The sequence below is a fragment of the Crocodylus porosus genome, unplaced genomic scaffold (assembly GCF_001723895.1).
Source record: "Crocodylus porosus isolate Cpor-Errol unplaced genomic scaffold, CroPor_comp1, whole genome shotgun sequence".
In the NCBI taxonomy this organism is placed as follows: Eukaryota; Metazoa; Chordata; order Crocodylia; family Crocodylidae; genus Crocodylus; species Crocodylus porosus.
In genome coordinates, this window is record NW_017728950.1 from 18139084 (window position 1) to 18151746 (window position 12663).

Consider the following 12663-nt stretch of genomic DNA (forward strand, 5'->3'; position numbering starts at 1 on the left):
TCCCCGCCGCGGCCTCGTTTGCCAAGGGCTCGACCCGCGGCTGAGCTTTGCCCGGGAGGCGGCCGGGTTCAGCCCACTTAGCACCTGCTCCAGGTCTCTTGGCCGGGCTTCAGGGAAGCCAAACCACTGCTCTGTCTTCTGGAAGAAAACACGGTTTCCAGAGTTGCTTGTGAAGTGTCAGTAGCTGCACAGCCATGCGCTGACTTGCTGGGGGAGTGGCAGGAGAGCAGCGGGGACGTTTGAAAACTGAAAGTTGTTGGCATGTTTCATGACAGGGCTCACTCCAATCTGAGGCAAGGTTGCCTTTTTAGTAAAGAAATGGGTCTAATCCTGTGAAAAATGGATGGCTGTTTTCTGTAGAAGACCTGCCCAGTGGTTCCTGTGCTGCTGCGCTTTTGTGCTACACCTTAAGTCTTGTTACCAAGGGGTTTTTTGTTAACCTTTGGTGTCTGCCCATCTGCTTTAATGCTGTTCTGGGACGGAAATGCCTATAAAACAGTAGTCCTAGGTATCAGGTTCATCTGGGTATTTAAACACCTTGTGTTTACAAAAGGGAACAGTTTGGTTACTTGTCAGCTCAGCAAGTTGCTCTACACCAGAAGCTGGTAACGTGTGGCCAGCAAAGCCACTGGATCCAGCCCATGGGCAAAGGCAAAAGCCTCCAGCTTCATACCACTGCAGCTTCTCCCCACTCTTCCCTGCTCGTTTGGTTTCAGGAGGCCAAGGGAAGGCAGGAAGGAAGCAAGAAGTGGCAGTAGCACTGCAGCTCGACCAGCTGGAAGTTGTGCCTGTGCTGCAGACTTGGAGGGGGAGAGATTGGGAGAGGTGGTGGCATCATGGGCACAGGTCCCACAGGATCCCCCCTTCCCAGCTTGCTGCTGACATGCTGCCAGAGGCACCCAGCCTGTATTGGATGAGAGTTGGGTCATTCCAGCCTGTGGCTTGTTAAAGCTTGGTGGCTGCCCTGAGATTACAGGGTAGTTCTTCAGGGAGTTCTTCACCTCTGTTTGGGGAGCACTTTTGAACAGGGAAGGAAACGCCTGTTTGGGGCCTTGAACCACTGGGAACTGCGAGTGGGAAAGACTGTCCTGGAGGGGAAGGAATCAGGAATAGGAAGTGTAATGCAGTGAGGAAGGAGGAGGACAACTGGCAAAAGTTGAAGGTGGGGGAAATAAGCAGGGATAAGGTGATCAGGAGAAGCAGGAAAGGTTCCTGGGATTTCATTCATGACAAAATATCTGTTGCTTTTGATTTTTTTTTTTTTTTAACTTTTAAATGTTTTTTAGAAACATAAATGGAAAAGTTAAGAATATCAGTGAGTGGGGTTGCAGGTCCTCCCTGCTTGTTGAGTGTTTGTAGAAGGGTAACCTTGCTGGAAGAGTAGAGAGTTCCTATAAATGTGAGTCTATGTGGGAAGTTTGAGAAACCTTGCTGTGCAAAATGCAATTTTCTCTCCAGTAGGGTAGGATTTCTATGGTCTTATGATGCCTGGTTAAGTGTTGAATCAACCTCGCTGCTTAGCAGCACAGACATCCAAATTTACAATGATGTGAGTTCTAACTGACGCCATAAATGATACACTAAGCTTGCACTGCAGGCCAAACAGCTTTTCCTTTGCACCTGTGGGAGCTACTGTTGGGCTTTTTTCCCCACAAAGTATTATTTTACTCCTATAGAAACCAGCATCAGTGATGCTAGTTTGGTTCCTAGATATTACAAACCAGTATAGAAAGTTCTAAAAACACTTTTATTCAAAATGTTATGCTTTCTGTAAAATAGATCATTTATATCCTTTAAAATAACATTACTGGCAAAGTCTTATTTTACGTCAGCTAAACCTTTTGGGAATTAAATATATTCTGATGCAGAAAACCTGCAAAATAAAGCAATCTAAATGCAGTGTAAAGTTATACATTTTGGAAAACAAATTTGAAAATAACTACACCTTTTAAAAGGGATTTTTGTTTGTAGCTCTGAAATTGAAACTGGGGTAATCGGAAGACTTGATACCTCTTCTAGTGTTTGCCTACAAGTCTGAGACTTGTGGGTTAGGCTGATGGTGAATATAGGGTCGTCTTCAACATATCTGAGATTAACATTTTAATGATTGTACAGTTAATATGACATGTTTTTGCAGGCATAGCACCCGACTACTAACATCATTTGTGAGAAAATTAGAAGTACTCATACTTGCCTTAAAGCAAGATGCTAAATGTAAACTATGACAAAAGCATGATGCAGAGCATGAGAAGGGAGAGGAAGGCCCAGGTTTCCTTCAAGTAGTAGCCTTTTGGGAATTTCCTTCAGGTTCCTGCTCTCCCTCACCTGGAGTTTGTAGTAGACCAGAAAGGTCATATTTGGTTGGTCATATGTCCAGTCTTCATAGGGCATGATCATATTTCATGGAGTATTAAGTGCCTGCATTGTGGCTATCATTGTCCTTAATTCTATTCAATACGGACAACTAGGATTGAGGTGTATGCAATAAAAGAAAATAATTTTAAAATGTCTGTAGGCCCCCCTTGGATCTTCCTCTGATGGATTCATCAAGTCAGCTGTCAGTGTGCCCTGTTTTTTGGCCAACCCTGAACTGTGTTTTTATTGTTCTGGATGTGTTTGCAAATATTTCACATCTAACTTTTGTAATTCACTTTTAAAATGATAGGGGATGCTTAGATTTTTACTCTTATTTACTCTTTCGAGTTTGGATGTCAAAACATTTGTGACAGAAATTGATATTGGTTAATAACTGTGAGTTAAAATTTATGGGGCCCTTCCTATTAGGTAAATTTCCTGGTAGTGAAACTCTAAAATTTTCTAAAATTTTCAAAGAGAAAGGTTAGCTTTTGAGTTTGTTCAGTTTAATGTATTCAACTCTATTTACTTGGTTTAAGAGGGAGAATTTCTTGTTTAGATTGATCCCCAGAAACTTTCTGAAAATGACTTGTCTTTCAGAAGCATACTCTTGGACAAAGATGTGCATGCATATAGGGACGTTCTGGTGTTTATTAACCGAATGGAGGTCCTGAAAGTTCTGCTTTCTGCATTAGACCTTGAAGTTTTCATTTTGCATATTTAAACCTCATTCTGAAGTCTAGGGTCCATGCACCTATATTCTAGTAGTTTCTTATATCTCTTTTATAAATTAACATAATGAAATCTCCTATTATCACACTGTATACCTAACTTTTTTTTCGGTGTATCCGCATTTTTTAAAACATGCTGGTTACAAAAGTGGGTTCAGAAGATATGATTTTCAAAGTTCCTGTACTTGGAGTGCTTCCGCTGCAAAAAGGAGTGGGGTTTTGGTTTGTTTGTAGTAAGTAAAGCAGTGTGTTTAAGTAAATTCCAGGCTGTGGTTTACCAAAAAATGAAACATTTTGAGTTGTGTATAAATGTTCTTTGGAACAAGCATCTACAGAAAAGTTGTCTTATATTTGCAAACAAGCATAAAAATGTAATGTTTTTAGCAGGTTACACTTAATATTTTCCCTAAACATAATCTTAAAGCTATGTTTGTTTAGCTACGTGTATATTTTTTTTCTTTAGACCTATGTCAAATGCTGACATGAAGACTAGATGAACTCAGTTAGCAGTTCCTTCTAAGTATGCCTTCCAGCTCACTCTTGACCCCTGGTTCAGTGGCATAGATAGAGGTGTCCTTGCAGGCATGTAAGTTGTTTCTAAGCTGTTTAGGCAGGCCTTTTGTGGATCAAAACAAATACCTTAAATTTAACCAGGAATTCTTTTGGCATCACTGCTCATGGACACAGTTTGAGTGTGTGCATAATAAGATGCAGTGTTTAAGCATACAGTTCCTCAGAGCTTTTCTGAAACTAATGCTTAATACATATTCTAGGTAAATGCATTGTAGCATAACCATTAATTTTTAAACTACTCATATTTTGAGATTTGATGACATTAATAATTTAAGGAAGAAACTCTTCAAACTTATTTATTTGCAGTGGTTTTTTTGCAAAGTGCAAGCTGTTTGGTATATTTTGTACATTTGGTTAGTATTATGGATTAGACTTTTGTATGCATTATTACTTCACTGTTAGCAGTAATCATGCTGGGATTAATCCTAGGGTTATTTTTTTTCCTTCTTCATCATTTTAGTGGTGTGTCTATTTCATTTTTTTTAACTTCTTCTACTGTTTATTAATGTAGCACTTGAAAGTGAAATAGAGGATATTTGTTCCAATCTACAGCCTGTGGACTGAATCTAGCCCATAAAACTGGAAGCAGGGGGGAGAAGGGGTGGGCTTTGGCAACACTAGAGTTGTTGGGTGATGGGAGTGAAGTTGAGGCAGTGCACTTGTTTTCCACTTAGTTCTTTTTGCATTCTCTTTGGCCAAAAGTCTGGGCTATCAGGGGCCTTGAGTGTGATTTGCAGGCTCCTGAGAAAGTCCTGTCCCATGCTTGCTCCTATATTTGTTCTCTAAATGCAGTTCCAGTTGTGGGGTGAACAGAGATGTGAGGAGGAAAATTTTCCAGTGCTTTATTTTTCTGTTGGAAACTTTTCATTTTTAAAAATTCATTGCTTCATAAAATTCATTAGTAACAATGAATGGATGCCAATACAATATTAGGCAAGCTTGGCAGTTTCAAAGTTGTAATTAATGTTTTTTCTGGTGATTATCCCTAGAAAGTGTGTGAGAGAGTGTATCTGTATGTTTTATTGATTTGTAAACGGGAGGGTAAATACACTCGCATAGTAATCCAAACCAAAAATCAAGTTATGAATTCATTTAATTGGCTGTGCAGGTCAAATTAAAACCAACGCTAAAATTCTTATTTCAGGCTACAAGTGAAAGCAAAACTAAAACTGTAATTAATTTTTGTTTCACTTTCAGTTCACCAAACACACAGAGCAGTGTCTCATTTCATTCCTTGACTTGGGGAAGTTGGAAGTGTTTGCATAAGATCTGTTAGTTTTTTAGTGCTTTTGCTTTGAAGTAGTCATCATAATGCCTAATCAGAAAAAAAAACTACTGTGTGGCATCATTTTAGTGAAGTTCAAGTCGCATCTATCAAGTTGATAGATGTAAATATTGTGGGCAGGAGTATGCTAACAACACAACAAGAATGAAGAAACATTTACTAACGTGTAAAAAGAGTGTAAGCCATGTACAGAAAGCTAATACAACAAAGTGGTGGAACAACATCATCTAAGAAAAGTCTACTTCAGGAATCCTATGCAAGCAAACAAATTAATGTGTTAAACAACACACAGTATAGACCAGTGTTTCTCTACCTTTTAAGTAGCAAGTATCCCCTAACTTCTGAAAATTTTCAGTAGTACCCCAACACTCAATTTTCCATGGAATTTTATATTTACAGAATAATGTGTGCTATATGTTGGAAGAAGGGCCGTGATATGACAGATGTCTGATCTGATGTGGATAGGGTTGTCCACCCCTGGTATAAAAGGTGGCAACTCAAGTGTGTACCTGGGCTAGAAGTGATGTTGCCAAAACCTAGGAGGGCTGAACCCAGGCATGCCAGATTATTACTGGGGAATTTTAATGCACAGTGCACCACATTTTTTGCTATAGTTTTGAGACAAAAAGAGGGTGAGAGAGAGTGTTGAGGTACCTGCATACTTCCTGCCTATCTCATGTACCACCTGGGGTATGCATACCTCAGGCTGAGAAACTATGGTATAGACTAGCATCTATATTGTTTTAAAATATTATCATTTTTAAAATTGTTAATGCAACTTGGGACTATTATTTACTTTATTTACAATATTTGTATCCTGCTTTTCTGCTTGCACTAAGCAGTCAAATTGGCTGAGGCTTAACAATACTTTTTAAAAATTATATAATAGATGAATAGTTAACTATTTCAACCCAACAGAGTGATCTTAGTCCTCTGGCTGATGGCAGAGGCCAGCCTATACTTCTTTTTGGCTCTGCAGTTCCAGGGCAGCTGAGCAGCAAGTTGAGCAGCAGAGTGTTCTTGCTAGCAGGGAGTGGGGAAGCAAGCTCCCTCCCTGCTGCTGCTTCTCCTAATGAATGAGGTCAGACTAGAATAGGCTAAAATAAAAATATTTCCCCCACCCCACCCCACCCCTTTGTTGCAGGAACTTGATAGCTCAAGTGAAGTAGTAGATTTACAAAAAAAAATGAAAAATGAAAATTTTCAGCTGCCAGGTCTAGGGGAAGAAGCAGCAGGATTCTTGCTTTTAAGACCATTGTTACCAGATATGCAATCCGCTATGGCTGTTCAAGACTGCCAAGCTTTTTATTAAGCTTTGTGGACAAAATGTCAAAAGAAGATCAAGAAAAAGCAGGCGAGACATTAGCTCGAGCTATATTGGCAAGTGGTACACCTCTGTCTGTAACTGAAAATGAGTACTGGAAGGAACAGTGCAAACTAACTTCGCCCATTATATAGGTTACTGTCACGTTACTGCTTATCACATTGTCTCTTGGAGTGTGACGGTTCAGACAATGGTTATTCAAAGGATTGGTCTAGCAGAATCACTAGCTGATGTCCGATGGATGGACTGATATACAAGGAAATCCTTTATTGAACAATTGTTAGCAACACCTGAACGAATATTCCTGAAGCAATTGCTACCAAATCTTCTTGTCATAAAGATGAATGCGTAGCCAGATTATTGGGTGAAGAGACTGAAAGTTCAGGTCCCTCAAGGGTACAAACCCTTGTAACTGATCATGTGAGTAACATGAAAGCTGCATGGCAAAGAATGCTCTATGAAATATTAAATGAGGATACTTTGCCTTTAATAGTATTTGGCTGTCTTGCTCATGGGTTGAATCTTCTGGCAAAGGACATAGTAAATGTGAACACAATGAAGGCAATATTGGCAGACTGCAAAGCAATTGTGAAGGTATTCAACAATCATCATGTTGCTAATCAGACTTTGAAGAAATTACAGAAAGAAGCAGGGGAAGGAAAGTGCACTTTTATTGCGCTAGATGGGGCTTGGCTACAAAGCTTTTACATAGTTTGATGCACACAAAGAATTGTTTGCAGTGTGCTTCAATAGATGACACAGTATCCCAGATTATTTCCATGAATGTTCGGAAGCAGATGCTCGACAACGATGCGTTCAGGGTTCAAGTTCAAGGAGCATTCAATTTTTGCTGTCTATCAAGAAACTTAAAGGAGATGCATCAAGCCTTTCAACTGTTCTAGAGATATTCAGACAACTGAGCTTTTGTCATCTTCACCTCTATCCAAAAAAGCAGCAGTAATAGTAAAACAAATGTTTACTAAGAGATTTGAGTTTTGCTCTCATCCAGTTCATCTGGCAGCAAACCTTTTGGATCCTCAGGACAACATTTCTCAGAAGATGAATTATCTACTGCTCTCCATACAATTGTGGAAGTAGCTAAGAATGTCCCCACCATTGACGAAATATCTATGATGACAGACATTGCTGAGTACTGTGCAAAAGAACAACTTTGAAGCAAAAACTTCATTTGGTGGACAGCAGAGAATGTCTCCTCTCACAGGGTGGAAGGGAAATTGTAACACCCGACTGTTGCCCAGGATTGCTGTAAGGATCCTAAGCATTCCACCAACAGCAGCTTCTTGTGAACAGAACTTGGGAGGCTTTCAGCTCAATCGAGACAAAAAAGAGGACTAAATTAACAAATGAATGCACCACTAAGCTTGTTTCTATTTCTCAAAATCTCTTGTTTCTGGAGAATCAGTCACTGCATCTCCTTCCCTAATTGTGCTTCTATGATGATATGTTGCCCTTGCCCAGAGACTCATTGGTAAAACCATCCTTTAGCAAAGGAGAATGTGGTTCAAGTAGTTGTGAATCAGATTTGCCTCAATCTGATTCTGAAATGGAACTAATAAGTAGTGCAAATGGTTCTACAGATAGTGGCAGTGAAACTGGAGGTGCCGCAGTGACCTCAGTGAAGAGAGTTACATTCTGTTGAAGTAGATGAGTGGACAGCCACAGCATATTATGCACAGTTCTTTGGGTGTGTTAAAATTAGTGTGTCTACAGTTTTCAGTGCCTTCATTTTTTCTTAAATAAACAAAAAATGTGTAAGGGAAGTGCATGGTATTGTATATTGTCTTGACATTTTTACAAGTATTTCAATAAAAATAATTTTACCACATAAAGCTTTGAATGCGTTTTGAATATAACATTTAAACCACATTAAGTGTTCTGTATTTAATTTTTTTTCCTAATTGAATATTTCAGTTCAAATACTTGAGGCTATTGGGACATAAAATTAACATGGGGGTACTTTTTTAGTTTTGTGTACTAAATGCAAGTCAAATAGAGCATGATTTGATTTAGCATGTTTATTTGGGGTACTAAAAAAATTTCTGAAAAGTTTTCCAATTCAAAATTTTCCAGAAAACCCACATCTCTGGGGATGAATGGATTCTTCCTTTCTTCAGACTCTGACATATCATTTTAAGCAAGTTGCATTGCTCTACTTCCTAGTTCTGTCTGCTGTTCCCTTTCATCCAGAGCCTCTTAAACTATTTTTTCTTGTTCTTCACAGCAACAAATTTCTAGCTACAGCAGCTTTTCAAAGATACCCATGACTGACTGAAAACAATCTGTGGGAAACGCAAGAAAAACTTTCAACAGGATATGGGTAGATTGTTACTGCAGGGCCAGTTTGGCATTTGCTAGAGATCTGCCTCTTACTGTGAATAGAAAAAACAGAAGAGTTGGGTAACCTGTAGCCTTGTCATTTGATTTTACATCTATAGATTTCATAGATATTGAGGGTTGGAAGGGACCCTAGTAGATCACTGGGTCTGACCCCCTGACCATGGGCAGGGAAGAGTGGTGGGGTCAGGTGATCCCAGCCAGGTGCTTGTCCAGTCTCCTCTTAAAGACCTTCAAGGTAAGGGAGAGCACCACCTCCCTTGGAAGCCCATTCCAGATTCTGGTAACCCTTACTGTAAATAATTTCTTCCTGATGTCTAATCTATAGGTTTGGCTTTATAGCGAGAGAAACAGCTTGTTTTCAGATCAAATCTAGTTTTAAAACTACGTGCACTATAAAATATTTAGGTACACTTTTTTTTTTAATACTAGCGAAGTTAGCATGGGTGGGTATAAACAAGGACTTACTAGTAAACTATAGTTTAAGCCTTTAGTGTTAAGACTTTTCTCCATCAATACAACATTTTTTTATTTGGAAACCAATACATTTTTAACTTTCCTACATATCAGAATTTGAGTTTGGGATTCTGTGTGCCTAGAAGTTGCCATTACATGGAGTCTTGAACTTCTGTCTCAATAGATAACTTGATGATGGAATTATCATAGGGTTGTACAAATGGTATGGATGGAAGGGACCTTGGGCAGTCCAGCCCCCTGATCAAGACATGGCTGTCCCTGTCTAAACTATTCCAGGGTCTGGCCAACCTGCTGTAATGCTATATAGTAACTATATATACTATACATGTGGTCTGCTGTATATTTACAAGATGAATACAAATATTTTTTTTCTGTCAAAACGAAGAAGAATGCATTGTATTCAAAGCTCATTTAAGTCTATCCCAGCCAATGCAATTGGTCCAATAAAAGGTGTCACTCTCAAATCCTTGCCTCTACCAAAAACTGTTTTGACATAATATTTGCTGTATGTTTCCTAAACTTGAAAACATAATTTGTAAGTCTTTAGTGGTAATATTGAGACTAATACTTTCTATCGAAGTATATTAAAAGCTTGAAGAAAGTTCTTGGTGTAGTTGAAGTTTTTGCTTTCAGGTAGTTTTTAACTTTTACGTGATCCAGCCAAGACCAAAGTTGATTTTAATATTTCAAAACTGAGGCTAGATATTGAGACTTAACAATTATAGTCAGCTTTATGAAGTGAAAGGGTGATGTCTTTTATTGGACCCCTTGGGGGTTTTTCTTATGTAAGGTGGCTGTCATCAGGTATATTTGGGTCTGTTCATAGTACTAAGTATGTCTCCCTGTTAATGTAAGTGAGAATCTCCCTTTTAAGTTGATCCCCTTTGAAGTAGATTAGGTGAAAAGGATGGTTTCTCAGGGTGTTTTTTTAAGTTCTCCTGCATTAGTAGTATTGCATATATGGAGTTGCATGTGTTAGCTAGAGGGTTGCCAATGTCCCCTTATGGCTGTGCAAGAAATTATCCTAAGATGTCACTGTGTAATTCGGGATCTTTTTTTAGCTTGTGTTTTTCATTATTTTCCCTTTTATAGCTGTGATGGTCCAGAAATTATGTGAAGGGTAAAAATTTTGTAGGGTGATAGTTTCTATTGTACCAACTGGGGTTGAAGTAAGAGCACATTTGCATTATTTAGTTTTGCTCTCTGTTGGGAAGCAGTGCTTTTGATCATGATTTGTTTTTAAAGAGGTAGAGCTGGTTCTTTTCTCCTTACGATTTGGATCATTTGTGGATGATGGTAGGTAAAGGTCTCTAATTGAGAAAAATTCACCTTGATGTAATGTTAAATAAACATTTTGCCTTTTATGTTTCTTCAGCAGTGTTGAAATTGGTTTGATTCATTTCTCTGAAAAATAAGAAATGGAAAAAGTTTTTCTATGTCAAAAGATTTGAATTGCTGTTTGCACGCAGCAATTTGTATTTAAAAGAAATTCATTCATCATTCTGTCTTTGACATGCAAATACCATTGAAATTCAATTTGAAGAACTTTGATGAGATTGCTGTGATTTCCCTTAATTCTTCTAAGTTGCTTTAGTGTTACAAAAGTAGCTGTTTTGGATGCCAGGCATGTGCTGCATCTTTGTACATATTTATTTTGTGCGAGTATTCACATGGAAAATTATTAAATGCATAACTTTGAGCAAAATGTATTTTTTATAGTGCTTGTTTATTTACTTTATACATAATAGTGTGTCCAATAGGATGCTAATTTTTTAGCATTTTTAAATGTAGTAATTTTTCTTCCATTTCTTGCATGCAGCAGAAAAGTACTATTACATACCTGAAACTTTTGAAGTTTTCTCAATGCTTGTTATTTTGTGTTTGAAAATGTATCAAATTCTTCTGTGCAAAAGAAGTCTAATTTCGTAGTAAAATGTTTAATATTATTGGGTGATATTGCAATCTAAATATGTAGTTCATTGCGATTTGCAGCTCGCGCACAGACTTGGCGTACTTAAAGCTGTGGTATTGCTGACCAAGAACCAGAAAATATTCAAGATTCACAATTTTGGGCATTTTTGCAGCGTTACCTCATGTAGTCTTTAAAAAATAAATGCTAAATAGTAACTTCTGTGGCTACTTGAAAAATGCATGATTAGTGCTAGTAAGGGCGTGTGACTTAAGGCCTCATATTCTTGACCCTTAGTGTGTCATTGTGTCTGGATTAACTGCGTAAACTCGGAATGAATATTTAATAAGATAGAAAGGCAGGAACTGGTTAGTTCTTAGTGTATTGGACCAAACTGGTATTGGAAATGTTGCTTTAAATGCAAGCGATGGTGGAATGTGCATAAAACCAGTGGCGCTATATTTTTAAGCCCCAGTTCATAAGGATCATTATTGTGTTTTCATCGTAAAAATAAAACCAATGTGTTTCGTCTGTCACCATGGTGTTTTACATGTAATTTTCATTGAGTTCAGTATCAAACTGGGGGTTTTGTTCATGGTGTTGAAAAAGCAAAATGGCATTTCTGAAGTTTTGTTTCTACACGTGATTTTTTTTTTTTTTTTTTAACCCCATCACAACAACAATGAAGAGCAAAACTTCTTCCTTCTACCTGTAGTCCCATGCCTTTGTTCTAGTTGGGTCAGAAAGCTGATAATCAGGGAAATTAGGTAGGCTCAAGTAAAATAGCAGAAAGGGACACATTTTAATAACGGTGCCACTAGCTGTTATGCAATGTGTAGTTTCTGTTTTTAGTATGATCTTGGAGTTTTTTACAGAGCGTTTCAGATGTTAGGGAACCGAAGCACAAAAGGTGAAGTTACTTACTAAGGTCTCCATCACAGGAGAAGAACGTGTATAATAAAGAAATGAAGAAAAAGGGGGGGGGAGAAATATTCGAATGAAGAACTATAGAAATAGAAAGAGCTTGCTCTTTTAGCCGTTATGCAAATCTAATTATTTAATCATTTTAATCGCTTCCAGATTTACTTTGTGAAAAAGGCTTGTTTGTGATGGCCGTGCATACAGTGTATTTCTTCCGTTTGTGTCTCTTACTGGCTAGAATGTGATGCACAACTATAGCTGTTATCTTACAGAGCTCATGGGAGGTCCCAGAAAACTTAAGGGACAGAAATAACATCCATCTTAAAGGGAGGGGCGGAGCAGGGAATAGAAAGCAGGTCCCAGGAAACTACAAATCAGTCAGTATCACTGCAGGACCTGATGATAGATTCTGGTCTCTTTCTGGTCTATTATTTTGTAAGCACAGACAAGGCAACAAGGTGTGAAATAACAGTTAATGTGCATTTGTCAAAAACATGTCATACCTGATCTTCTCTGACAAGGCGATGCCCATTTTTGATGCAAGAGAGGGTATATCAGTGGATGTGATATGTCATGTCTTTACTTGAAGCTTTTCATTGCTGTCTTCCACAAAGTGAGCTTAGGAAATAGTTTAGTTAAAACTACTATAATGTGTACATAACTGAATAATCAGGCTGAATGAGTAGTCATCACTGGCTTGATACCAGACTTGGAAAAGGTATCAAGTGTGGTT

The 12663-nt window shown here is 38.3% G+C and overlaps 1 protein-coding gene across 2 annotated transcripts in view; it reads left to right on the forward strand.

The window, feature by feature from the left end:
• Nucleotides 1-12663, forward strand: part of RNF38 (ring finger protein 38) — a 101579-nt gene that overhangs the window by 24930 nt on the left and 63986 nt on the right. The gene's annotated exons all lie outside the window — the stretch shown is intronic.